Genomic DNA, 26,727 nt, shown 5'->3' on the forward strand with positions numbered 1-26,727 from the left:
ATTTTCCAAACAAGCACATATTAATTTTTCTTTTTTCTAACATGTAGTTGCAAAACTCTCTTATTTTCTCATACAGAATGGAATATAATTTAAAATATATAAATGTAAATAATGTCACATGAAATTCTAATTCATGTCTGTGAATATGACAAAATAATAATTGTTGAGCAATGTTTCTGATTTTTTTATATAGTAAAACTGGCATTTATTAAAAAGTTGCCCAAGGTATGTTTAATTTGACAGGTTTTTATGTTTCATATTTATTTTTCTGAATTCTGATCGAAAATGAGAAGTGGTATACCATCAATTAAGTTATCAAGTATAAATTTAAAGTTTATATATGTAAATTTGAGCATTTGTTTTGAACTTGTAATTAAGTAGGTACATTTGACTACACAAAATTTTGGAATGCATTTGCATACAAATAAATTGACATACTTCAATTGCATTTCCATACCATGATTCATTATGTTGTTTTCTGTGAAATTTACTCTAATCTCCCAACTACAGTATTTATAAGCAGTGTGTCAGCCTCTCACCAGCAGTGAGTGTCGCTAAGGCAGCGCTTTTGTTGTCATGGCAGTGATGGATCATAAATGTTTGGTAGAAGACCTGTAATTTGCAAATTGAATGACAGGCAGCATTGAAAATGCACTGCAGTGGCCTTTTCTAGGTAAGTTGGAAGCTTGTGGTATGAGAGTTCTCTCTCTTTAAGTCGTGTTTTATTTTAGTCTTCACACCAGTTTGACATTTAGATTCAGAGAGTATAAATGAGATATTTAGGTTTTGAACTTAAAATAAATTCTTTGTGTAATAGAGCAGTAAATATTTTACTTTTTCAAAGGATGCTAAAACTCATTTAATCAGGTTACAGTTTTGTGCTCATCTTTCCCCAGTGCAAGCCTTGGTCTCTTCCAGTTGAAATCTGTATCGTTATCTTTCTCTGTTTGATATATATGAAGGATTGAACAAAAGAAGAGAAAGAAAAAAAAAACAGCATCTCTTAAGAAGTAGCATCTATTTTTGTCATTACTGTTCTTTTTCATAGGCAAAGTCAATTATTCTCTAGCCTGGAATTCAGCTTTGCTCTATTCTGTGACTATTCAGCTGTCAAGATAACAGCATTCAAGGTACAATGTCCTCATGAATCTTCTACTGACCAAATAGCCTAACTAAATCTCTCTTCTCTAAACTTCTGCAATGTTTCTAATATTAAACTATAGGTTAATAAAGTGTAGGATCCATAACTGTTTTGCCCAGTGGGGAAAGTTCATAGCAAATACATAGTTACCATTCATTAAATGTGTGTTGTATCATTAATTAAATAAAATCCAAATTACCATTATTGTTACATTATCAAACTACTGGTTGAACTTAATCATGCATATTTAGCTATTTAATTTTCTCATGCATGTGCCTTCCTCAAATAGATGGTGAGTCACCACGAGTGAGGAGAACTTTTCTATACATATATGCATTATGTATAGCAAATTAAATATCCTATATTTAGTATATTTCCTAGAGTCTCCACAGTGCTACAAATACATAGCAGAATAGATACTACATAGCTGATGCATGGTAAATACTTAATAATAAAAATAGTTGCATACACTGTTATAAAACATTAACAAACAAAAGAAATCATGTAATAAAAGAAAACATTAATTCTAAACTGCTACATTAATTTGCATTGGCAAAACATGATATACCCCCAAGCAGCTTCTCTGATTTGACAGATTTGTCCCTGATTTGAGTGGAACATTTCTGTAAAGTAGGACGTGTGAGTCCTATTTTAAATTGCTTTGTCATAGACCCTGGAGCAGTCATAATTTTTAGTTACTCTAGTTTCTCCAGCTCTAAATGCAAGTCGCAATTCCTGTCATCTGTACAACTTATAGCCATGCAATGATCTTAATATACTGAATCTTGTTAGCTACGACCTTAGGTGTTGCCAGAAGTCATTCAGCATTTACAGGACAACAGCTTTGTGTCATTTTCTGTTAGGGTCCTTGACTGAGAAGTTAGCATAAACTAACCTACCACTCATTTACTCGTTCAACTAATAAATATTGAGTACCATTGCTTGACCTGCTGTGGAAACAAATGACTCTAACATAATTCTAGTAGGTAATATATTGTAGGTACATAAAACATGCAATAAATGCACAGAGGAAGGAGCTATACAATTCTTTTGGGGGAAATTACTGGGGATACTGTAACCATGGTGTATTCCTGTTTCAGAAAAGCATTATAACTGTATTCATGATGGGTTGGTTGTAATCTTGTGGAACGTAAATTGGATAATAACAGAGAAAGGGAAATTGAGACCTGGTGTAACACCCTCATGTAAAGAAGTAGCCAGTGTCAATCTCCAGCAGGTTACTACAGGGATCTATGCTTGTCTCTGGTTTATTATTTTTTATTTTTTAATTAGTGGGAAAAAAGTGTGCTTATTAAATTTGTAGGTGACACAAACCTAGGGAATATTACAAATATTGTTGGGACAGAATCAACACTAAACATCCCCCTAAAAGCCTAAAACAATAGGCCAAAATCAACAAAATGAAATTTAACAGAGATAAATATGATGCCCTGCAGTGCCAAAAAAGGAAAAAAAAAGAAAAAGAAAAAGAAAAACCTCAACTCAAATAAATATAGGATTGAAAATATCTGACTGAAATATTTGCAGCTAAATCACTATGGGTGAGTTAGATGAAGAAAAGCTTAATTTGGCTCTAAGCTTTGATATGTCCCTGAAAATATTACAGACACATTATTATCTGTACAGATGGATATATAATGCCCTGGACAAGGGATAGAGAATTTATTCTCTATCCTATATTTGCATATTGTATATCTGTCAAATTTACATTTGGTAAGCTACATTCTAAAAACTTCTCTGACAAATTATAGGAAGGCACTAAAGAAAGTTAAAAAGGATGAGGGAGTAATTTAGAAATCACGGTGCCTCAGCTGGTGATATGTTTCAAAACTGTGTCAATCAGAATACAATGAAAGGACCTGGGTATTTCTAACAGGAAGAAGAGAGGATTAAAGTAGAACATGACAACTTCAAATATTTGAAAGACTATTATGTTGCAGAGGTGATTTGTTAAGTACCATTACAAAAGACAGGATGGATGGAAGATGGAAAGAGAATTGGTTAAGATGTTGACTCAATATAAAATGCCTGAAAGATAGATTTTTATCTGTTTTATTCACTGCAGTCCCTTGGCTTTTACAACAAATCTTAGCAGGTTTAAGGAACACAACAAATATTTTTGAATACATTAATGAATGAATAGGTAGTAAAGTATAAAGTCTAATCTGTTGAAATACAGAATAAAGTTTCTCAACAGGTAGCAGATGAGATGCCTGCTAAGCATAACTAGTGTCAGAAAAAGGCAATTGAAATGATTCTACTCTACAAAAAGAAATAAAATTCCATAGAAAGGTTTGAAAATTGTTTTTATAAACTTGTCTTAAAACTAGTATTTTCAAAGTGGAAATTCTATATGATAGTCAACAAATTTTAAATTGTAGAAAATATGAGTTAACTTAGAATGCATCAAGTTTTGACAGATTTTGGGTGTGTATGCAATTTTTTAACAAAGTTTTATAATAGCATAACATGATATTTTTCAATTCCTGTTCGACAATATTATTATAAAGAAAATCGTTCTTGAGATAGTAGTACACTCCATCAATTACTACAGGTTCCTCTTTTATTTCTTTGATATTCAAGTTGTTCTCTTTGGAAATGTTCAGCATGTCATAAATATTTTATGATTTAACTTCAAAATTGATTGGCTTAAATAGCCAGATGCTCATTTGTAAAGATTTTGCATGCAATTCAAACATTCTTCATCACATCATTGTTTTTGTATAAAATCCTACCTCTTTTGAAATATTTGAATTTAATTTTGCGTCAATTTCCACAGTATTCCACACTGTGATCTATGCATATACCATTTGACAACAAGAAACTTAGTTTGATACAGAGGTTACATTATGCTGAAAACGTTTAGTTGGTTGGAGAAAATTTTATATGTGTAAGTGATGTAAAAAGTGATTAGTTATATATAATATGCAAATATTATATGCAATATATATTATTTGCATATATATGCAATTATATATTATTTGCAATATATATGCAAATAATGTATTTTATGGTGCTATGATCAATTTTACTTCCCTGCACAACTTTAGATTGAAGGAACACAAAAAATATTTGCAAAGGGAGAATGTGATTCCTTCTCTTAAGATTAAAGCTAGTTAATCATTAATCAGGAGGAAATATTTGTATTCAGTGGGATTTTTAACTTAATTACATATAATATTCTTTCAAACTTTAAGTTTGACCTTAAAATATACACATACATGCCATTTTTAAGGCAGTCTTACCACTTGATCCTAGTATAGTTTGTTGTATGACACGAACATCTATTAATTTACAGTTATCCAGTTACTTCCATTATGTTAGAGTTAATCTACCATGTTTAAATAGTTTTATATTCTGATTCTGATACAGAACTTATTAGCTACACCTATCAAATTTATGCCATTAAAATTCTGGGCAAGTAAGACTAAAGACAAAATTTATTAAACCCATTTGGAAATGTTCCTGCTAACTTATATCAATCTACATTTAAAACCAGAAAGTTTTACAACGACTTCTTGATACATCTCTGCATTCTTCTTGAAAACCATGAAGAGAGATTTTGGTATACAACTTAATCCAATTGTGATGCACTGTTTAACTTAGGATTTTTTAAAGGGTGAATTGGCTTCTCTTCTGTGTAAATATATGCCACTTGCTAATGGTCAATGTTTTTATTTCTAAGATGTACAAATTATCTATTGAACCGTCTATGCTAGAAACTTTAGTTTCTTACATGGAGAAACATTTGCTAGTCTTTCATTTTTCACTGATTGTCTTATTCTTCCTAGTTTCACAAATGTTGTCAACACTGGTTTTGCAGCACTTTTGCAAATTCTCCCAACTCCTTCTACATACTTCAACTGGGCTCAGTGATTTGAATTTATACAGATAAGCTAAATTACCCTTGCTATATCTTCATTTATATTATATTTCTATTCTCTTTCAACAATCTTCTCTATGCTCTCCACATCATTTTTTGATGGATAAAAGTGAAATATAAATTAGAAGCTTTGATTTAGCTCATGAATTCCAGTTATCTATCACAAGTGAAGGATCATGTGTTTACATACAATATATGATATGTTAGCATATGTGTTAGGATATGTGCTAATATATCCAGAAAAAAAATACTTTAAAAATTTTCTTTATTGTTTTACAGAAGCCTAAACAGCTCTGGACCAGTAACTGCTTTTTTTCTCTTGTTTTAAATACTAAGTTTTTGGCTTCTTAAAGTCAAAATCCAAATCTATATACATTGTATCATCTGGCATGTAAACTGCACTTGGTTATGTCAGTTGAAGAAAAAATGAAAAATGAATTAATTAATGTTACAGGGTAATTTGTTAAAAATGAAAGCTAATAAGTATAGTCAGGTAGTAATCTTTATCCCAGTTTAAAATTAGGACTGGTAAAGCAGTTGCCATTCTCCTCTGTTATAAACACTTTGGCTGCTTAATGGGATGAATACTAATAGGCAATTATCTCAAAGAACTGGAAATTAGAAGTAGCTAGGAGAAAAGTATTGAACTCTTTCCAGAGTTTTTATTCATCTCCCATTTGGGTGGTTTTTTTATGGTTGTTTTCTTATTTTAATTTTTGTATTGGGGAGATGATTCCTCTAGAATGAACGACTGAGGACCAGAGGAGAGAAGGTGACTTGACTCTTTTCAACTCGAAGGAAATTTCTAATGAGGTCCTGCAGTCTTTGTTTCCTTTCCGTAGGATACGATTCAGAATGTTGATGCCTTTTGCCATTATTTACATACAGGGATAATAATAATAGAATTAGCTATTGTTTGTGGGACACCTATGTTTCAGACATAATGTCTATCTTTAACAGCTACTATGTATATACAAAAAAGGTTAATATTTTCTTCATTTTATAAATTAAAAAAAGAAATATTAGAGAAATTAAGTAACATGAAACCATCTTCCAATTATGAAATGCCAGAATCAGTATTTTTATCAGGTCAGGTTTCAAAACCTGTTTTTTCCGCTACAGCACATTGTCCTTCTAAGCCTCCAGTGCTAAGATTTAAATAAAAATTGAACTACCCCTGGGTAAATTTTGGAAGCAAAGGCAGTTCTCCTCTTACACCGTGACTTTCCACATATTTTCTAGGACTTACTATTTAAGAACTGAATTGAATTGATCTCCTCTATCAGGAAACTTGCTGCTACTTTATATGAATTCGTTGTATGTTAGGACTAATATGTTTATTTTTGTGGAGTATCAAGACATTCCCGTTTGAAAAAGACATAACTTTAAACATTTTATTTATTACTGTTGGCAGTCAGACCTGTAGCCAACTGCCTGTGCTGTCTTTTTGTTTCATTTATAATACAACAGAAAGGACAATGGGGTGCCTGGGCAGGCTCCCACATTTCAGGCTTCTGTTCTGTGCACAGCTTTTCTATTGCCATTTTGGAGAAAGAAAGGGACCTATGAAAATAGTTGTGACAGCAGATGTGATTTTTATGTGGTGCCAGCATTTTTTTTTCCTTCGTAGAGTTAAGTAATATCTGAAGTTGGTACTAAAAATACAAAGAGTATTGTGCCAATATAGAATGCACCATTCCTAAAATTCCTTCACTTCTATTGCAAAAGGAGCTTTTTAGAATTAGAATTAAAAAACAAAACACATTTGAGTAGAAAACAATATTTGCATCTATAGCAAACTGAGTGAAAATTTCATTCCAAAAGAGAATGCTGTAAACAGAGCACAGCAGTTCCCCCGTTATATGTGGTTTTACTTTTCCTGATTTCATTTACCCATGATCAACCAGAGTCTGAAAATATTACAAACAATAAGATATTTTGAGAGGGACCACATTCATATTTTTATTACAGTTATTGTTATACATGTTCTATTTTATTATAAGTTATTGTTAATCTCTTAATGTGCCTAATTTATAAATTAAACTTAACCATAGGTAGCTATGTAGAGAAAAATCATAGTATTTATAGGTTTTGGTACTATTTGTGATTTGGTATTAACTTGGGGGTCTTGGGACATATCCTTTGTAGATATGGAAACTATTGTAATCATTTATGACTTCATTCTCAGTGTATCTTTTTCTTCTTGGCCACAAGGAAAATTTCTACCAGGTTGGTTTTGGTTTCTTTCGATTCAGAATCATTTATTAGACATATTATATAAAAGTCACTCTGCTGAAAGTGGTGAGGATTAAGACTCAGATGGTAACACACCCACCTCTCAAAGAAGGACACAGTTTATGTTGTAAAATAGAACTTGAATATCCATATTATACGGCAGTACGTACAATGCATTATAATACAAGTTCATCTCTCAAGGAGCACCTTGGATAGAGAATTGAGAGGACTTTATTTTTAAAATGTATTCTTTGAAGTATGGGTGAAAGTTAACCAGCATAAGAATATAGAGCTGGGAAAAGTTACAAATACATTTATATATAGGGGATAGGGGCGAGAAAACTAGCTGAATACTTTGGCGGCTAAGAAAAAACGTGAGAGAGGAGTGAACAGAAGATGAAATTGGAAGAATGAGTTTGTACTACTGCAGACAAGTTTGAATGTCAGGCTGAATTGTTTCTTATTTAATAATTAATAGATATTAAATATTTCGGAACAGGTTACATAATTATGCTGTATTTGAGGAAATACCAATAATAACTAACCCGGCAGTCGAGTAATCCAATTAAGAAGGTAAGCCTTTAGGCCATTTTACCTCTGTTCATATATTCACTCTCCTACCTGGTAGCTGTGTAATCTGGGGAAATTGCTATTTCTTTTCATTTCCTTTTCTGTGTTTTATAAAATTAAGAGGATAATAATTATATACCTATCTCACAGTACTGTTGTGAGAACCAAATGTGATAATATATGAAAAGAATTAACACAGGATTAGACACAGACAAAGTACTCCAAAAAAGTTGGCTGCAATTGCTACCTTGTATGTAATGCTTTACTAGGGTTTCTAAATATATTTAAGTAATGTGAATGGGAGCTATTTAGGAAGGAGTTGAGGCATGGGAGGAGTTAACTGAAAAGGTCTAAGGTAACTCAAAAGGAAGACATACACAATGAAATCAGATCAGAGGGGTTATGGCCAAGGTAGCTGAGGCTGCCCTGAAAGACCACCCAGTTCAGTAGGTGTGATGCAGTCAAGGCTGAATCCAATGAATTGATGCCTCTTAGAATGCACAGAAGATCAGTTAGTGGGATGTGTGTTGAGTGCAAGATAGTGAGTTCATTTTCGCTATCAGTGACAAATTTACAATGTCCACATTACAATGTAGTTTCTGGTTTCAAAGTTTTCATACAACAAAATGTTTTATATAAGCTGTCTTAGAAAAATAATTTCCAATTTGAATTTCATCTATCTCTCTTCATGTAGTACTGTCACTATTTTATTTGGAAGTAACAATAAATGAGTAAGATGTGTTAGATAGTATGGCAGAGAATAAAATGGAAAGAAAGAATAGATACCCTTTAAACTGGAAAATGTGAATTAAAAGCAATAATTAATAGAAAAACAAAAGGAAAGGACAGAAATAGTAATTTTAAATTGGCAATAGTATTTGGTACTATTGATTTTGAACATTTGTGCATTGCTATGAAAATTTTGATATCAAATTATGTACTTTATTCAATACGATCCTTACCAAAATACTATGAGATAGGCCATATACATTTCGGGGACAGAAGGTATCCAATAAACTACATTCTTGATCCCTGCCAATATTTGGGAAAAAGTGAGAGATGGACACAGAAATGAGACAGATTTCATTCATTCATTCGACAAATATTTATTTAGCTCCTACTCATACTTGGCTTTCTTGAAGACACAGGTCATAAGCCAGTGAATAAAACAAAAATCTCTACGTAATGAAACTTATAGCCAAAAGATGGGAGAATAATGTCACATGTGACAGACATGGACATGTACCATTCAAAACCTACTGTAAGACAAAACAAGCAGGGTGCAGTGGCTCACGCCTATGATCCCAACACTTTGGGAGGCCGAGGCTGGCAGATCACTTGAGGCTAGGAGTTTGAGACCAGCCTGGCCAACGTGGCAAAACTCCATCTCTACTAAAAATACAAAAATTAGCCAGGGGTGGTGGCACAGGCCTGTAATCCCAGCTATTGGGGAGGCTGAGGTAGGAGAATCACTTGAACCCAGGAGGAGGAGGTTGCCGTGAGCTGAGATCATGCCACTGCACTCCAGCCTGGGTGAATGAGTGAGACTGTCTCAAAAAAACAAACAAGCAAAAAAAGGAACATTCTGCATACACATTGCCCAACTATTAGAACTATGGTTATATAGCAATACCTGGCTTTAACTTATTCAGGCCTGGGTGTGCTTCAGCTTTGAAACCAAGTTCACACCCTGCAGAGCAGACCTCGGTCATTGCCTAAGAAAAGACCTAGCCATTTCTGCCCAATGTATGACTTCTCTAATGGACTCACTTTGGGTTTTCAGAGACTGTCTCTTCGATATACTGGTTTCCTTTCTTTGAGAATATACCTAGGAATAGGATTGCTGGATCATGTAGTAGTTCTATTTTTAGTTTTTTGAGGAGCCTCCCAACTGTTCTTCAGAGTGGTTGTACTAATTTGCATTCCCACCAACAGTGTTCAAGGATTCCCTTTTCTCCACAGCCTCTCCAGCATTTGTCATTGCATGTCTCTTGGATAAAAGCAATTTTAACTGGGGTGAGATGATATCTCATAGTTTTGATTTGCACTTTGATGGTTAATATTGTTGAGTACCTTTTCATATACCTGTTTTCCATTTGTATGTCTTTTGATAAATATCTATTAAGATATTTTGCCCATTTTTAAATCGGATTATTATTTTTTTTTTCTTGTAGAGTTGTTTGAGCTCCTTATATATTCTGGTTATTATTCCCTTGTCAGATAGATAGTTTGCAAATATTTTCTCCCATTTTGTGGGTTGTCTTTTCTCTCTGTTGATTGTTTCCACTGTTGTGCAGAAGCTTCTTAATTTGATGTGATCCCATTTGCCCACTTTTGCTTTGATTGACTGTGTTTGTGGGGTATTATTCAAGAACTCTTTGCCCACTCCAATGTCCTGGAGAGCTTCTCCAATGCTTTCTTTTAGTAGTTGCATAGTTTGGGGTCTTAGATTTAAGTTATGAATCCATTTTTACTTGATTTTTGTATGTGGTGAGAGATAGAAGTCTAGTTTCATTCTTCTGCATATGGATATCTTGTTTTCTCAACACCATTTATTGAAGAGACTCTCCTTTCTCCAGTGTATGCTCTTGACACTTTTGTCGAAAATGAATTCACTGTGCATGTATAGATTTATTCTACTCCATTGGTCTATGTTTCTGTTTTTATGCCAGTACCATGCTGTTTTGGTTACTGTAGCTCTGTACTATAATTTGAAGTCAAGTAATGTGATTCCTCCAGTTTTGTTCTTTTTGCTCAGGATAGCTTTGGCTCCTCTGAGTATTTTATCATTCTACATAAATTTTAAGATTATTTTCCTATTTTTGTGAAGAATGTCATTGGTATTTCAATAACAACTGCACTGAATCTGTAGATTGCTTAGGTAATATGGACACTTTAACAATATTGATCCAATTCATGAATATGGAATATCTTTCCATTTTCTGTGTGTCCTCATCAGCTTCTCTTATCGAGTATTTTACTGTTTTCATTGTAGAGATCTTTCATTTCTTTGGTTAAGTTTATTCCTACATATTTTATTTTATTTGTAGTGATTATAGATGGGATTATTTTCTTGACTTCTTTTTCAGATTGTTCACTGTCGACATATAAAATTGCTACTGTTTTTTGTAATTTGAGTTTGTATCCTCAAGTTTACTGAATTTGTTTAACAGTTCTAACAGCTTTTTGGTGGTGTCTTTAGTTTTTTCAAATATAAGGTCATATCATCTGCAAACAAGGATAATGTGACTTTTCTTTTCCAGTTTGGATGTCCTTTATTCTTTTCACTTGCCTGATTGCTCCAGCTAGCACTTCTAGTACTATGTTGAATAACAGTGGAAAGTGGGCATCCTTGTGTTCCAGATCATAGAGGAAATGCTTTCCATCTTTGTCATTCAATGTAATATTAGCTGTGGGTCTGTTGTATATGGCTTTTATTTGCTGAGGTATGTTCTTTCTGTACCAGATTTTCTGAGGTTTTCATCATGAGGGGATGCTGAATTATATCAAATGTTGTCTTAGAATCAATTAAAATGATAATACAGTTATTGTCTTTCATTCTGTTCATATGATGTATCACGTTGATGGATTTGCATATGTTGACTCATCTTTGAATGCCTGGGATAAATCCTGCTTGGTCATAATGAATGATGTTTTTAATGTGTTCTTGAACTTGGTTTGCTAGTATTTTGATGAGAATTTTTGCATCAATGTTCATCAGGGATTCTGCACAGTAGAATTTTCTTTCTTTCTTTCTTTCTTTCTTTCTTTCTTTCTTTCTTTCTTTCTCTCTCTCTCTCTCTTTCTCTCTCTCTCTCTCTCTTTCTTTCTTTCTGACTTTGTTTGGTTTTTGTGTCAGGGTGATACTGGCCTCATAGAATGGATTTGGAAATATTCCCTCATCCTCTATTTTTCAGACTAGTTTGAGTAAGATTGGTATTACTTCTTGAAAAGTTTGGTAAATTTTGCAAAATAAGCCTTCAGGTACTGGGATTTTCTTTGCTAGGAGACTGTATTTTCTGGCTTCAATCTCAGTTCTTGCTATTGATCTGTTCAGGTTTTAGATGTCTTCGTTGTTCAATTTTAAGAGGTTGCATTGTCTAGGAATGTATCCCTTTTTTCTACAGTTTCCACTTTATTGGCATATAGTTGCTCGTAGTAGCCTCTAATAATCCTTTGAATTTCTGCAGTATTGGTTGTAATGTCTGCTTTTTCATCTCTGATTTTATTTATTTGGGACTTCTCTCTTTCTGTGTTTCTAAAGGTTTGATGATTTTATTTATCTTTTCCAAAAAAAGCCACTTTTCCTTTTGTTGATTGTTTATATTTTTATTTCAGTTTCCTTTATTCATGCTCTGAGCTTTTTTATTTCTTTTCTTCTACTAATTCTGAGTTAGTTTTGCTCCTGCTTTTCTAGTTTATTAATATTCTTTGTTATGTTGTTTACTTGAAGTTTTTTTCTACTTTTTTGATGTAAGTGCTTACTGCCATTAACTTTCTCCTTAGAACAGCTTTTGCTATATCCCATATGTTTTGGTATGTTACCTTTCCATTATCATTTGTTTCAAGAAAATTTTTAATTTCCTTCTTATTTTCTTCATTAACCCACTACCTATTCAGTACATATTGTTTAATTTTCATGTGTTTGTATTTTCCAAAATTCCTGTTATTGATTTCTAGTTTTATTCCATTGTGGTAAGAGAAATTACTTGAAATACTTTTAATTTTTTGAATACAGTAAGGCCTGTTTTGTGGCCTTACATATGGGCTATCCTTGAGAATGATCCATGTTGTGAGGAGAAGAATGTGTATTCTGCAGCTGTTGGATGACACGTTCTGTAAATATCTACTAGGTCTATTTGGTCTATTTTACAGATTAAATCCAATGTTTCTTTGTTGATTTTCTGTCTGGAAGATCTGTTCAATGCTGAAAGTGGGATGTTGAAGTCTCCAGCTATTATTGTATTAGAGTCTATCTCTCTCTTTAGCTCTAATAACATTTGATATATATCTGGGTGCTCCAGTGTTAGGTGCACATATATTTGCAAATTGTTATATCCTCTTGCTGAATTGACCCCTTTATCATGACCTTGTCTCTTTTTATAATTTTTGTCTTGAAATATATTTTGTCTGATTTAAGTATAGCTTTCCTGTTCTTTTCTAGTTTCCATTTGCATGAAATATGTTTTTCCATCCCTTTATTTTCAGGCTATGTGTGTCTTTATAGGTGAGGTATGTTTCTTATAGGCAACAGATTATTGGATTATTTTAAAAAATTATTCAACCACTCTATGTCTTCTGCTTGGGGATTTAGTTCATTTACATTCCATATTACTATTAAGGACTTACTTCTGCCATTTTCTTATTTGTTTTCTGGTTGTTTTGTAGTTTTCCTTCTTTCCTTCCTTCCTGTTCCTGTTACTGAGGGTGATTTTCTCGGGCTCTGTGTTTTAATTTATTATTTTTAATTTTTTGTATATCTGTGGTGTTTTTGGATTTGAATTTACCATGAGGCTTGCAAATAACGTCTTATAATCTATTGTTTTAAACCGAAGACAACACTGATTGCATAAACAAAGAGAAAACTATTAAAAACTCTCTACACTTTAAGTTTATTCCCCTGCTTTTTAACTTTTTGTTGTTTCTATTTATCTTATTATATATACTATGTCTTGAAAAGTTATAGTTATTATTTTCGATATGTTCATTTTTTAGTCTTTCTACTCAAAGTATGAGTAGTTTATACACTATCATTACAGTGTTCTAATATTCTGTTTTTCCATGTACTTACTATCACCAGAAAGTTGTATAACTTCAGATTATTTCTTATTGCTCATTAATGTCCTTTTTCTTCAGGTTGAAGAACTCCCTGTAGCATTTCTTGTAGGACAGGTCTGGTGTTAACAATATCCCTCAGCTTTGGTTTGTCTTGGAAAGTCTTTATTTCTCTTTCATGTTTGAGGGAATTTTTGGCTGGTTATACTATCCCAGGATAAAAGCTTTTTTGTTTGTTTGTTTCCCTTCAGCACTTTAAATGTCTCATGCCACTCTCTCCTGGCCTGTAAGGTTTCCACTGAGAAGTCGGCTGCCAAACATATTGAAGCCTCTTCGTATGTTATTTCTTTCATTCGTCTTTCTGCTTTTAGTATCTTTTCTTTATTCTTTACTTTTAGAAGTTTGATTATTACATGTCTTGAGATAGTCTTATTTGGGTTAAATTAACTAGGTGTTCTATACCCTTCTTGTACTTGAATATTGATATCTTTCTCTAGGTTTGGAAATTTCTGTTATTTTCTTTTTGAATAAACCTTCCACCCCTATCTCTGTACTTTCTCTTTAAGGCCAATTACTCAGATTTGTCCTTTTGAGGGTATTTTCTAGACCTTGAAGGCATGTTTCATTCTTCTTTGTTCTCTTTTCTTCTGTGTCCTCTGACTGTACGTTTTCAAATAGCCTGTCTTTAAGCTCTCTAATTATTTCTTTTGCTTGTCAATTCTGCTGTTAAGAGACTCTGATGCATTCTTCAGTATGTCAGTTGCATTTTCAGCTCCAGAATTTCTGCTTTATTCTTTTCAATTATTTTGATCTCTGTTAAATTTATCTTACAGGGTTCTGAATACCTTCTCTATGTTATCTTGAATTTTATTGAGCTTCCTTAACACAGCTATTTTGAATTCTTTCTGTGAAAGGTCACATATCTCTGTCTTTGTAGGACTGGTCACTAGTGCCTTATTTATTTCATTTGTTAAGGTAATATTTTCCTGCATGGTTTTGCCTTTGTGGGTATTTGTTAATGTCTTGAGATTGAAAAGTTTGGTGTTTATTGTAGTGTTTGGAATCTGGGCTTATTTGTAGCCATCCTTCTTGGGAAGGCTTTCCAAATATTCAAAGGCACATAGGTGTTATAATCTAAGTCTTTGGTCATTGCAGCCATATCTGCATTAGGGGACACCCCAAGCTCCGTAATACTGTGACTCTTGCAGACTAGAAGAGATGTTCTTGGTTTCCTAGGTTAGATCTGGGAGAATTCCCTTGACTACTAGGAAGATATTCTTTTTCTTCTCCCTTACTTTTCCCCAAACAAACAGTCTCTCTGTCTGTATTGAGCTGCTTGGAGCTGGGCATGTGTTACATAAGCATTTGTGTGGTCACCACCACTGGGATTGTGCTGGGTCAGACCTAAGCCAACACAGCCCTGGATCTCAGAGCCTATGGTGACCACTGCCTGGCTACTGCCTATGTTCACTCAAGGCCTACAGGCTCTACAATCAGCAGGTGGTGAATCTAGCCAGGCTTCTCTCCTTCCCTTCAGGGTGGCAACTTCACGAAAATTTCAGGAAAGTCCATAGATGCCATCGAGGAGCCAGGATCTGGAGTTGGGTATTCAGGAATCTACCTGTGCTCCATTCTGCTGAAGATGAGTTGGCACCCAAGCCATAAGACAAAGATCTTCCCACTCTTCCCTCCCCTTCCCACAAGCAGAGGAGTCTCTCCCCGTTGGTCACCACTGTCCCAGACACTCAGTGAGTACGGCTGCTGGCAGCTGCCAGTATTCATTCAAGGCCCAAGGGCTCTTCAGCCTGTGGTGAATGATGTTAGTCCTGAGTCTCTCCATACAGGGCAGTGAGCTGATTGAGAGCAGGTCCATAAATGCCATCCAAGAGCCAAAGCCTGGAATGGTGGACCCCAGGAGCCCACTTGGTGCTCTACTACACTGGGGCTGAGATGGCACCCAAGACTCAATACAAAATCCCCTCTACTCTTCCCTCTCCTTTCCTCTAACAGGTTCTCTCCTCATAGCCACCACAGCTGTGGATGTGCTGGCTCACACCTGAAGCCAGCATGGCTCTGAGTCTCACCTAAGGCCTGTGCTAAGTACTGCCTGGCCCCTACTGCTGATTATTCAGGGCCCAAGCTCCCTTTAGTCAGCAGGTAATGAATCCTACTAGGACTAGATTTCCATTTCAAGTCTGCCAGTTACCTTCTGGCCCAGGGTGTGTCTAGAAATGTCATTCATGACTAGGGCTTGGAATAGGGGCCTCAGGTCTCTGTCTGGTGCCCTGTTTTATTGTGGCTCAGCTCATATCCAAATTGCAAAAAAAAAAAAGTCCTCTTTACTCTCTCTCTTCTCTCTTCAAACGGAGGGAAGGAACCTCACCTGGAGCTGCAAGTTGTGCTGCCTGGGGTTTGGGGAGGGGTGATGCAAACATACCCTTGGCTGCCCCAGCTGGTGTAAGTCCCATGCACTCCAATCTGGCTCCAAGCTCAGGGCAGTACCAGGGCTTGCCCAGGAATTGCAATCCTTGTGGACTTTCAAGTCCTTTCAAGTTTATTTAGAACCCCAGAGCACTTTAATCCATGGTGGTGTAGCTTGCAAGAACTCAGGTTCCAACCACTGGGATAAGCTATTGGCTTCTGGTTAAGACTGGTCTAAATGCTTCCTCCCTGGGTGCTGGCTCAGTTCTGCACTGTGCTGCTTTCTGCTGTGACAGGACAGCACTGAGTTCCAATGTGAAGTCGCACAATGACCATGCTCTCCCTCCCCCAAGCACACTAATTGTCTCTCTGTGCCATGGAGCCACTGCTAGGGGATGGGGCAGGGGTGTTGTAGGTGAGTCAAGACTATCTTCCCTTCCGTCTTCATTGCCTCTTTCCTTAACATGATGTTAAAACCAGGTGCTGTGATCACTCATCTGATTTTTGGTGCTTTTTCATGTGGATAGTTGTTCAATTTGGTGTTCCTGCATGGAGAATGATCAGTGGAAGGTTCGATTTGGTCATCTTGCCCTACCTCCTTACTCCTTGTTATACTCTTAATTCTATGATAACATCCTTTCCCTGGAGTGTTATTACAACTGTTGATAAACAGATAAAGAGCTTACTATTATAAGAGGAAAAGTCTATTAGTGAATGTAGCTTCAGATCTGAGGCAAAAGAGGCCTGTTCACTCTTAATCTGTGAAATATAAAGTCTTTTTTGTTGTTGCTGTTGTTGTTGTTCCTCTTTTTTTATGATTATTATACTTTAAGTTTTAGGGTACATGTGCACAACGTGCAGGTTTGTTACATATGTATACAGGTACCATGTTGGTGTGCTGCACCCATTAACTTGTCATTTAGCATTAGGTACATCTCCTAATGCTATCCCTCCCCCCTCCCCCCACCCCACAACAGGCCCTGGGGTGTGATGTTCCCCTTCCTGTGTCCATGTGTTCTCATTGTTCAATTCCCATCTATGAGTGAGAACATGCGGTGTTTGGTTTTTTGTCCTTGCGATAGTTTGCTAAGAATGATGGTTGCCAGCTTCATCCATGTCCCTACAAGGGATATGAACTCATCATTTTTTATGGCTGCATAGTATTCCATGGTGTACATGTGCCACATTTTCTTAATCCAGTCTATCATTGATGGACATTTGGGTTGGTTCCAAATCTTTGCTATTGTGAATAGTGCCACGATAAACATACATGTGCATGTGTCTTTATAGCAGCATGATTTATAATCATTTGGGTATATACCGAGTAATGGGATGGCTGGGTCAAATGGTATTTCTAGTTCTAGATCCCTGAGGAATCAACTCACTGACTTCCACAATGGTTGAATTAGTTTACAGTCCCACCAACAGTGTAAAAGTGTTCCTATTTCTCCACATCCTCTCCAGCACCTGCTGTTTCCTGACTTTTTAATGATTGCCATTCTAACTGGTGTGAGATGGTATCTCATTGTGGTTTTGATTTGCATTTCTCTGATGACCAGTGATGATGAGCATTTTTTCATGTGTTTTTTGGCTGCATAAATGTCTTCTTTTGAGAAGTGTCTGTTCATATCCTTTGCCCACTTTTTGATGGGGTTGTTTTTTTCTTGTAAATTTGTTTGAGTTCATTGTAGATTCTGGATATTAGCCCTTTGTCAGATGAGTAGGTTGCGAAAATTTTCTCCCATTCTGTAGGTTGCCTGTTCACTCTGATGGTGGTTTCTTTTGCTGTGCAGAAGCTCTTTAGTTTAATTAGACCCCATTTGTCAATTTTGGCTTTTGTTTCCATTGCTTTTGGTGTTTTAGACATGAAGTCCTTGCCCATGCCTATGTCCTGAATGGTATCACCTAGGTTTTCTTCTAGGGTTTTTATGGTTTTAGGTCTAACATGTAAGTCTTTAATCTATCTTGAATTAATTTTTGTATAAGGTGTAAGGAAGGGATCCAGTTTCAGCTTTCTACATATGGCTAGCCAGTTTTCCCAGCACCATTTATTAAATAGGGAATCCTTTCCCCATTGCTTGTTTTTGTCAGGTTTGTCAAAGATCAGATAGTTGTAGATATGCGGCATTATTTCTGAGGGCTCTGTTCTGTTCCATTGGTCTATATCTCTGTTTTGGTACCAGTACCATGCTGTTTTGGTTACTGTAGACTTGTAGTATAGTTTGAAGTCAGGTAGCATGATGCCTCCAGCTTTGTTCTTTTGGGTTAGGATTGACTTGGCGACACGGGCTCTTTTTTGCTTCTATATGAACTTTAAAGTAGTTTTTTCCAATTCTGTGAAGAAAGTCATTGGTAGCTTGATGGGGATGACATTGAATCTATAAATTACCTTGGGCAGTATGGCCATTTTCACGATATTTATTCTTCCTACCCATGAGCATGGAAGGTTCTTCCATTTGTTTGTATCCTCTTTTACTTCATTGAGCAGTGGCTTGTAGTTCTCCTTGAAGAGGTCTTTCACATCCCTTGTAAGTTGGATTCCTAGGTATTTTATTCTCTTTGAAGCAATTGTGAATGGGATTTCACTCATGATTTGGCTCTCTGTTTGTCTGTTATTGGTGTATAAGAATGCTTGTGATTTTTGCACATTGATTTTGTATCCTGAGACTTTGCTGAAGTTGTTTATCAGCTTAAGGAGATTTTGGGCTGAGATGACGGGGTTTTCTAGATATACAATCATGTCATCTGCAAACAGGGACAATTTGACCTCCTCTTTTCCTAATTGAATGCCCTTTATTTCCTTCTCCTGACTGATTGCCCTGGCCAGAACTTCCAACACTATGTTGAATAGGAATGGTGAGAGAGGGCCTCCCTGTCTTGTGCCAGTTTTCAAAGGGAATGCTTTCAGTTTTTATCCATTCAGTACAATATTGGCTGTGGGTTTGTCATAGGTAGCTCTTATTATTTTGAGATACATCCCATCAATACCTAATTTATTGAGAGTTTTTAGCATGAAGGGTTGTTGAATTTTGTCAAAGGCCTTTTCTGCATCTATTGAGATAATAATGTGGTTTTTGTCTTTGGTTCTGTTTATATGCTGGATTACATTTATTGATTTTCATATGTTGAACCAGCCTTGCATCCCGGGGATGAAGCCCACTTGATGATGGTGGATAAGCTTTTTGATGTGTTGCTGGATTCGGTTTGCCAGTATTTTATTGAGGATTTTTGCATCAATGTTCATCAAGGATATTGGTCTAAAATTCCCTTTTTTTGTTGTGTCTCTGCCAGGCTTTGGTATCAGGATGATGCTGGCCTCATAAAATGAGTTAGGGAGGATTCCCTCTTTTTCTATTGATTGGACTAGTTTCAGAAGGAAGGGTATCAGTTCCTCCTTGTACCTCTGGTAGAATTCGGCTGTGAATCCATCTGATCCTGGACTTTTTTTGGTTGGTAAGCTATTAATTATTGCCTCAATTTCAGAGCCTGTTATTGGTCTATACAGAGATTCAACTTCTTCCTGGTTTAGTCTTGGGAGAGTGTATGTGTGGAGGAATTTATCCATTTCTTCTAGATTTCCTAGTTTATTTGCGTAGACGTGTTTATAGTATTCTCTGATGGTAGTTTGTATTTCTATGGGATTGGTGGTGATAGCCCCTTTGTCATTTTTTATTGTCTATTTGATTCTTCTCTCTTTTCTTCTTTATTAGTCTTGCTAGCGGTCTATCAATTTTGATCTTTTCAAAAAACCAGCTCCTGAATTCATTGATTTTTTGAAGGGTTTTTTGTGTCTCTATTTCCTTCAGTTCTGCTCTGATCTTAGTTATTTCTTGTCTTCTGCTAGCTTTTGAATGTGTTTGCTCTTGCTTCTCTAGTTCTTTTAATTGTAATGTTAGGGTGTCAATTTTTTATCTTTCCTGCTTTCTCCTGTGGGTATTTGGTGTTATAAATGTCCCTCTACACATTGTTTTGAATGTGTCCCAGAGATTCTGGTATGTTGTGTCTTTGTTCTCGTTGGTTTCAAAGAACATCTTTATTTCTGCCTTCATTTCGTTATGTACCCAGTAGTCATACAGGAGCAAGTTGTTCAGTTTCCATGTAGTTGAGCTGTTTTGAGTGAGTTTCTTAATCCTGAGTTCTAGTTTGATTGCACTGTGGTCTGAGAGAGAGTTTGTTATAATTTCTGTTCTTTTACATTTTCTGAGGACAGCTTTACTTCCAACTATGTGGTCAATTTTGGAATAGGTGTGGTGTGGTGCTGAAAAGAATGTATATTCTGTTGATTTGGGGTGGAGAGTTCTGTAGATGTCTATTAGGTCTGCTTGGTGCAGAGCTGAGTTCAATTCCTGGATATCCTTGTTAACTTTCTGTCTCGTTGATCTGTCTAATGTTGACAGTGGGGTGTTAAACATCTTATCTACATAGTCACAGGCAATATGGAGAATTGCAGGGAGGTCTTTTAGTGTAGTATAGAGAATACACACTCTGTAGTGTATAGACTAATAAGATAAATACAACCCCAAGCTTACCACTCAGAAAAGTCACTCCTCTTTCACAGGTATCGGCGAGTAAGGCATACGGAGAGAAGAATTATTCTATTCCAGCTGAAATCTTTCCTCTTGGAAACATTATGTCATGGAAAAGCAAACTGTCCATTTATAGATATAACAAGTATTACAGCTCCCATTTCAAAGATAACAAAACTAAAGTTCAGAAATGTTAAGTAACTTAACAAAGATTATACAAGAAGGACACTGTGGAGCCTGGGCTCAGACTTTTTAAATCTGAGTAAACACCTTGGAACATCTTCTATGTACTTGAATATCTTCCATGAGTATAGAATAATATAGATAGATATGGGGTATAAGATATAGTGAAGTCAGTTAGCACCTTTGCCTTTAAGATATTTTAATCAAATTGGGGAGTACAGAATTTAGGATAATTTCAGCACAGTTCTATCTATATGAAATTTGAATGAGAATTCCAGGAGCAGACTGAGACAGTGCTCTTTTACATCAAAAGTAGGTTGGTTATGGTCATAGGCAGCTTCCCAGATGAGGTGATGGCTAAGTTGAATCTTGAAGGATAGTAAAAACTAGCCAGCTTAGGTGGGTAGAGGATAAATGACGGAAGGCAATTCTGAGTAGAAGGAGTTATGGTGCAAAGATACAAGACAACATGAAAAAGTAGAAGGATGGCAAATTGTTCCAAATGACTGGGGTAAGTAGCACAAATGAGGGAGTGTTAAGATACGAGACTGTGAATATTGACTTTTACTTAGTCAAGAATCTACTACCTGCCAGACACAGTATTGTGTGCAGAGAGAAAAACAGCAATGAATAAGATAGATGGTGTTTAGGTGCTCAAATGACACCATCTAATAAACACTCTGATTGGAGAAGGGTGTGCTGCTCTAGAAGTACAGGAAGCAGCACCTACTTTGACCTGAGATGGACGTGGTTATGTAAATAGCTTCCTAGCAAAGGAACATCCAACTTCAGGAATGACGTATAAGCAAGATTTTACCTGAACTAAGGTAGAGGAAGAAAATTTTAAGAAGGGGAAATGGGATGCGCAAAATAAAAAGGCAGAACAAGGAGAGGACAGTTTGTAAATTGAAAAACACTGGTGAACGGAATCTGAAGCAAAGACATTGATTCAGCCAAAAATTGATGATATTCTAAGAAAAAAACATGTATAGTCTATCATCACTTTAGTAACTGTTACTTTTATAGCATCACTTCTAACACCTGTGATTCCTTGGGAATTAATTTTTAGCACTGCAGGCCAAAAAGACATCAGAAGAGTCAATCACATGACTATACATACAGCTGTTGAGAGGCTGCTAACTTGCCCCAGAATTCAACACCGATCATATAAACTCTATACATTTCAGGACTGTATTTTCATCCCATTGACTGTAGGCTTTTCTCTTGTCAAAATAAAAATGTCCATATGACTCTAACATTTGCCTTTGCTGGTATGAATACCATAGCAGGTATAAACTATTCATATTTGATGGAATTAGAATAGAAACTTAAAACTTGACATGGAGCTCCTGTTCTACAGTGTCAGAACTGACTCAAATTTTACTTTTATTCACAAAATAGGACCAATAATAGGGCTTGTACATGGGGGTTTTGCAAATCAAATTATAAGCAAGAGGACCTCAAAACTAACCTCTGAGATAAAGGGGTTTTTTTCTGCATTTTCAATATGCTTCCTTATAGATTTAGATGGAAAACTTGTTTCAATGTTTCGCCTAAGTAATAGATGCTTTATTGATACCTCAGAATCATTAGAAGTTTCATACACATTTAGTATGTATTTATTTTGTTATTTCAACACTTATATAACTTCTAATCGATATTTGAAGGAGAAAGAATTGCTTTCCTGTTTTACAACAGTTTATATGTTGCTATGTTATAATGTGACATGCTTAAATGGGATCTCAAATCTCATAAATAAAATAATCTGTGAGGTAAAACAAAAATTTAACAATATAAAAAGGAAATAAAATATGATTTATGAAAGTAAAGTAACAGCTTTAAAATATTTTGAAAAAACAACTCTACATTTTAGAGAAAAACATTACAAAGAATGGAATCGTCAGCATTAAATATTTGCTCGAAATCAGCCATCCTTAATTTTTAATGATGCTAACAATAGCAGCAATCCAGCCTCTTGTTTTGTTTTGTTTACGTGATGTGGTTATTTCGCCATTATTTTGACAAGTGGAGTTCAGAGGGAGTTCACTGAGAGATACCACATCCTTTGGAAGATGCAAGGCTGGCACTGGAAGCCACTAGGGACTCTGCTTCACAGTCTAGATACAAACATGCTTAAAACAATTTGGAATTTTCTATTTCATGTCCTGCCCCTAGCTATCTTATTTGTTGGAATCTGTGATCAGATTACAGAAAGATTACACTTTAACCTATATTTAATCTAAACTAAATAGATATCAGAAGCCATGTTAAGAAATTCAATTTTGTTGCTTTTAAGAGCCAGGTGGAGGGTGGTGTTTTATTTTGGTATATTAACTGTTGCTGAGCAACATAAGTTGTTTTCAATATAGTTTATATCAGTGAAGGGCAAATGTAAGTTGTTCCTTCATTTCAAGGGGATGCTTTCTATAAAATTTCCTCTACAGATACCAGCATCTCTATAGACAAGAGGTCAGAAAGAATTCTCACAAAATGTGTGTTGGAGAAAATCTTAGGGGAAAAATATGACTCCTAAATGGTATTTCGAAGTTTCAGACATTGCAGCCTTGTCCTTTTGTATACAGTGGTTACATTTTTTTTTTTTGTAATAGTAAAGTCCAGCTTGTCATTCTATCCTTTTCAATTATTGTTCTTTTTATTGCTATTTGAAGCCAGTAACTTTACAATCCATTCGAAGCTCATCTTTAATAAGCATTTACAGTTGAACAGACTCGGGTTATTCTCTTTATTACTTCCAAGCTTCATAAGGGCTAAGCAGTTTCATAAGACTTTCCTATGCACCATAAAGATGAAGCAACACGTAAGAGACTTCATGATGCCTTTTTTAAAATTATGTGCATGCCTCACTTTTGTTGTATAGATGACAAGACCACTTTTAATTTGACTTGCATATTATTTTAAAATTACTTACAGCAACTTGACTTTTTTTAAAAACCAAAGAATATTTTTGAGGAGTTCTAGGAATACAACTTTTTCATTAATCGTGAGATGTCTCAGGTCTTACAAGAAAACAGAAAGGCCACAGGTTTTTTTTTTTTTTTTTTTTTTTCACATTGCTTAAAGGAAAATCAAATAACCCATGTAACAAATGAAAACAAAGATAGGAAAAAAACATAAAATTGCGCAAAAGACTGCTACACCTCTAAGATGAAATCTTTTCCATTTTAAACTGCTGGCAAATTTTTATGTAATTTCTTTGAGGAAATAATTGAAGTAAAATGTTAATAAAATTTAATTAACTGCACAATAAACTCTCTTTACTGTCTACATGATATGGTTTTTTTCTTGTTTCAAACAAGGAAGAGCAATTAATCTTTCCTTTTGAAACAAAGAGGTATACAAGAACTCTGAAAAATTATATTCTATGGGGTTGGAGAAATTGTTGGCTTAGTTTTTGCTTTTTGGTTAAGGGGACCAAATGTATTCTAAATTGACACTTGCAAGATGCTTCTGTTTGGACTATTGGAAGCCAATTCAGGTCTGCTGTTCTTGAGAGTATATAAAACGAACACTGTTATGTAGTTTCACTGACAGAGGCGCACTCATGCAAAGCAAGATGGATGGAATGTCGGTTTTCTCTATCATGGGATCCCCATTTAGTGACCCAGATGAGGACTGAGCGAACTTGTCACACACGCATGACAGAGCCAGATATGACTTTTTAAATGAAGCTCCAAATCTCATATAGATTTGAAGTTGCTGCTAGAGCACAAAATTTGTCATAAAAGACTTGTCAGTACAGAGTTCATTAAGGTAAAAGATGATAGCACTTTATCTGGACACAATTGAGCTCTCCTCTGGTGGCCTAATCTTCAGTTAAAACAGAGTTGTGTTTTGTTGTGTTTCTTCTCTTTAAAGACTTTTAAAAATGATTTCATTAAGCTTTTCCTTGTTCTTTACTCCAAACTCAAAAGTTTCTTGTAAAATTTTCCCCCAATTTTACTTTTATTTATTTGTTTAATTTGGACATGTGTTTATGATATCCGCTCACAGTCACTTGGGACTTGCCTGAGTCTTTAGGTGAGGTGTTAAGCTTCTCAGGGCAGAATTGTAATGCTTAGGTGAAAGACCAGGCTCTTAATCACTGGCTCTGCGACTGCCCCACTAGAAATTCTATGGCTTCCATTGAATTTTCTTTTATTTAGGGTCCAGAGATCAATAAAAGTATTCACTATCACAAGACTGTCCAGGACTTAAGATAGATCCAAACGTGACAATGTCATGAAAGGCTTAATTCCCAATTACAAGTAGCTTTGTCAGAAGCAGTTTCTATGTTTTCAAATATATCATTTTGATAGCAATTTACTATGAACTTCAGCATAATTTTAATATATACATCTTCCTGAAAGAACTTTAAAGATGTTTTCATCTATTTGTACCACCCCTATCCACTCACCATTCTAATTCAAGGAATAGTCCCATGAGGTTATTAGGGGCACAACTCCTATTATCCTCATTTTACATGTGGGAAAAACAAAAGAAAGGCAAAGTAATTTAGTATATTCTTGTTTAGGAAAGTAAGAAAATGGTCACTGATTTACCTTCTACTCCTGATTTCCAGCTTAATGTACTTAGCCTGAACTGAGATAAAATATCAAATCAGTATCAGGAACATGCTGATGCTCCATCCAGTCCTCTTTTAGAACTAAAGAAATTCTCCCTCAGCTGCTAGGAGTGTTGCCAGATGTCAGGCCTCCGTTGACAGCCTTTTCCAGGAATTGTTTGCAACCTAAGAGAGTTGCTATTCCTCTTTTCTGTGTAACCAGCACCCAGTGAATGTTCTCTGTAAGGGATATAAAGGCTTAGACAGTTGGCCCAAATTCAGTACATCTTTGAAGGATCGCCTCAGCTTCAGAACTTATCAGAAGACCAACTGAGGTTCCGGTTGAGAATGCATTACAGAACACTTTCTTGCCTTGCCCAATCAATTCTACTTTCTTCCCTTTTTCCTAGAGGCTTTGATTCGGAGAGCAGTCTAGAATACACTTCCTGCAACCACATTTTTGTCTTTGAGTCTGCCCCCAAGAAATGTGACCAGTGACACGATATTTAAAGTATATTAGGAAAACAAACCCACCAATCTTTAACACTTCAACTTTTTCCTGTTAATATATCTGATGTACGTTGAAATATTTTTCTTCTGTTACATTGTATTCAAATAGCTTTTGACACAAAAAAAATATAAAGGTCTTGATATTAAATATGTTAATAAAAATAATAAAATCAATTTGTATGTTGGCAAATAATAAGGTTTTTGCCTTATGTCATTTTGAGTGTGAATTAATTTTTACGTCAGTAAAATTACAGTAAAGTAATTATATTCAGGGCACATTTGAAAAGATCAAGTAGCCTCACTAGGTACACAGAATAACCATCCAAGTGTTGCTCTAAAACCATGGACAGGTTCTCGCCTTGTGCACATGATCCCCAGATGGAATGTTTCCTTCTATCTGAGACTCATTACAAAATGTTTATTAAATCGTAGTATCATCCATGCTTTTTAATTTTAATGCAACGCATCTGTTTTCTATTGCTATGTAACGAACTATCACAAACACACAGACTTAAGATATAATTTTACTTTATTTTAGTTTATTATTTTTCTCTTTGTTACATTTTTATCTCACAGTTTCCACGAGTGAAGAGCTAGGCTTCTCTGGGTCTTCTGCTCAGGCTCTCAGGAAAGTTGAATTCAAGGTGTCGGACATGTTGTGTTCTCATCTGGAGGCTCAGTTAGGGAAGGATCAGTTTGTTGTCAGCAGCACTCATTTCCTTGAAGCTATAGAATTCATTTAAAGTTGCTACTTCAAAGCCAGAAAAAGGGAGAGAGAAAGAGAGAAACAGACACTGGTGTTTTCCTTCCAATTCCGACCTTTAGACCACTGTTAAAATAGCTCACCTGATTAGGGCAGGCCCACCCACATTGGTCTTTTTATTAACTTAAAGTCAACTTA

General features: G+C 35.4%; 1 long non-coding RNA gene across 1 annotated transcript in view; it reads left to right on the plus strand.

Moving 5' to 3' along the window:
• The first annotated feature begins 592 nt into the window (after window positions 1-592).
• Window positions 593-26,727, plus strand: part of LOC130540708 (uncharacterized) — a 44,904-nt gene continuing 18,769 nt past the window's right edge. Inside the window, exon 1 of the long non-coding RNA XR_008954701.2 lies at window positions 593-673. This is a non-coding gene — a long non-coding RNA (uncharacterized LOC130540708). The remainder of the gene's footprint in view (window positions 674-26,727) is intronic.

This window comes from Pan paniscus, chromosome 14, assembly GCF_029289425.2.
Source record: "Pan paniscus chromosome 14, NHGRI_mPanPan1-v2.0_pri, whole genome shotgun sequence".
Lineage (NCBI taxonomy): Eukaryota > Metazoa > Chordata > Mammalia > Primates > Hominidae > Pan > Pan paniscus.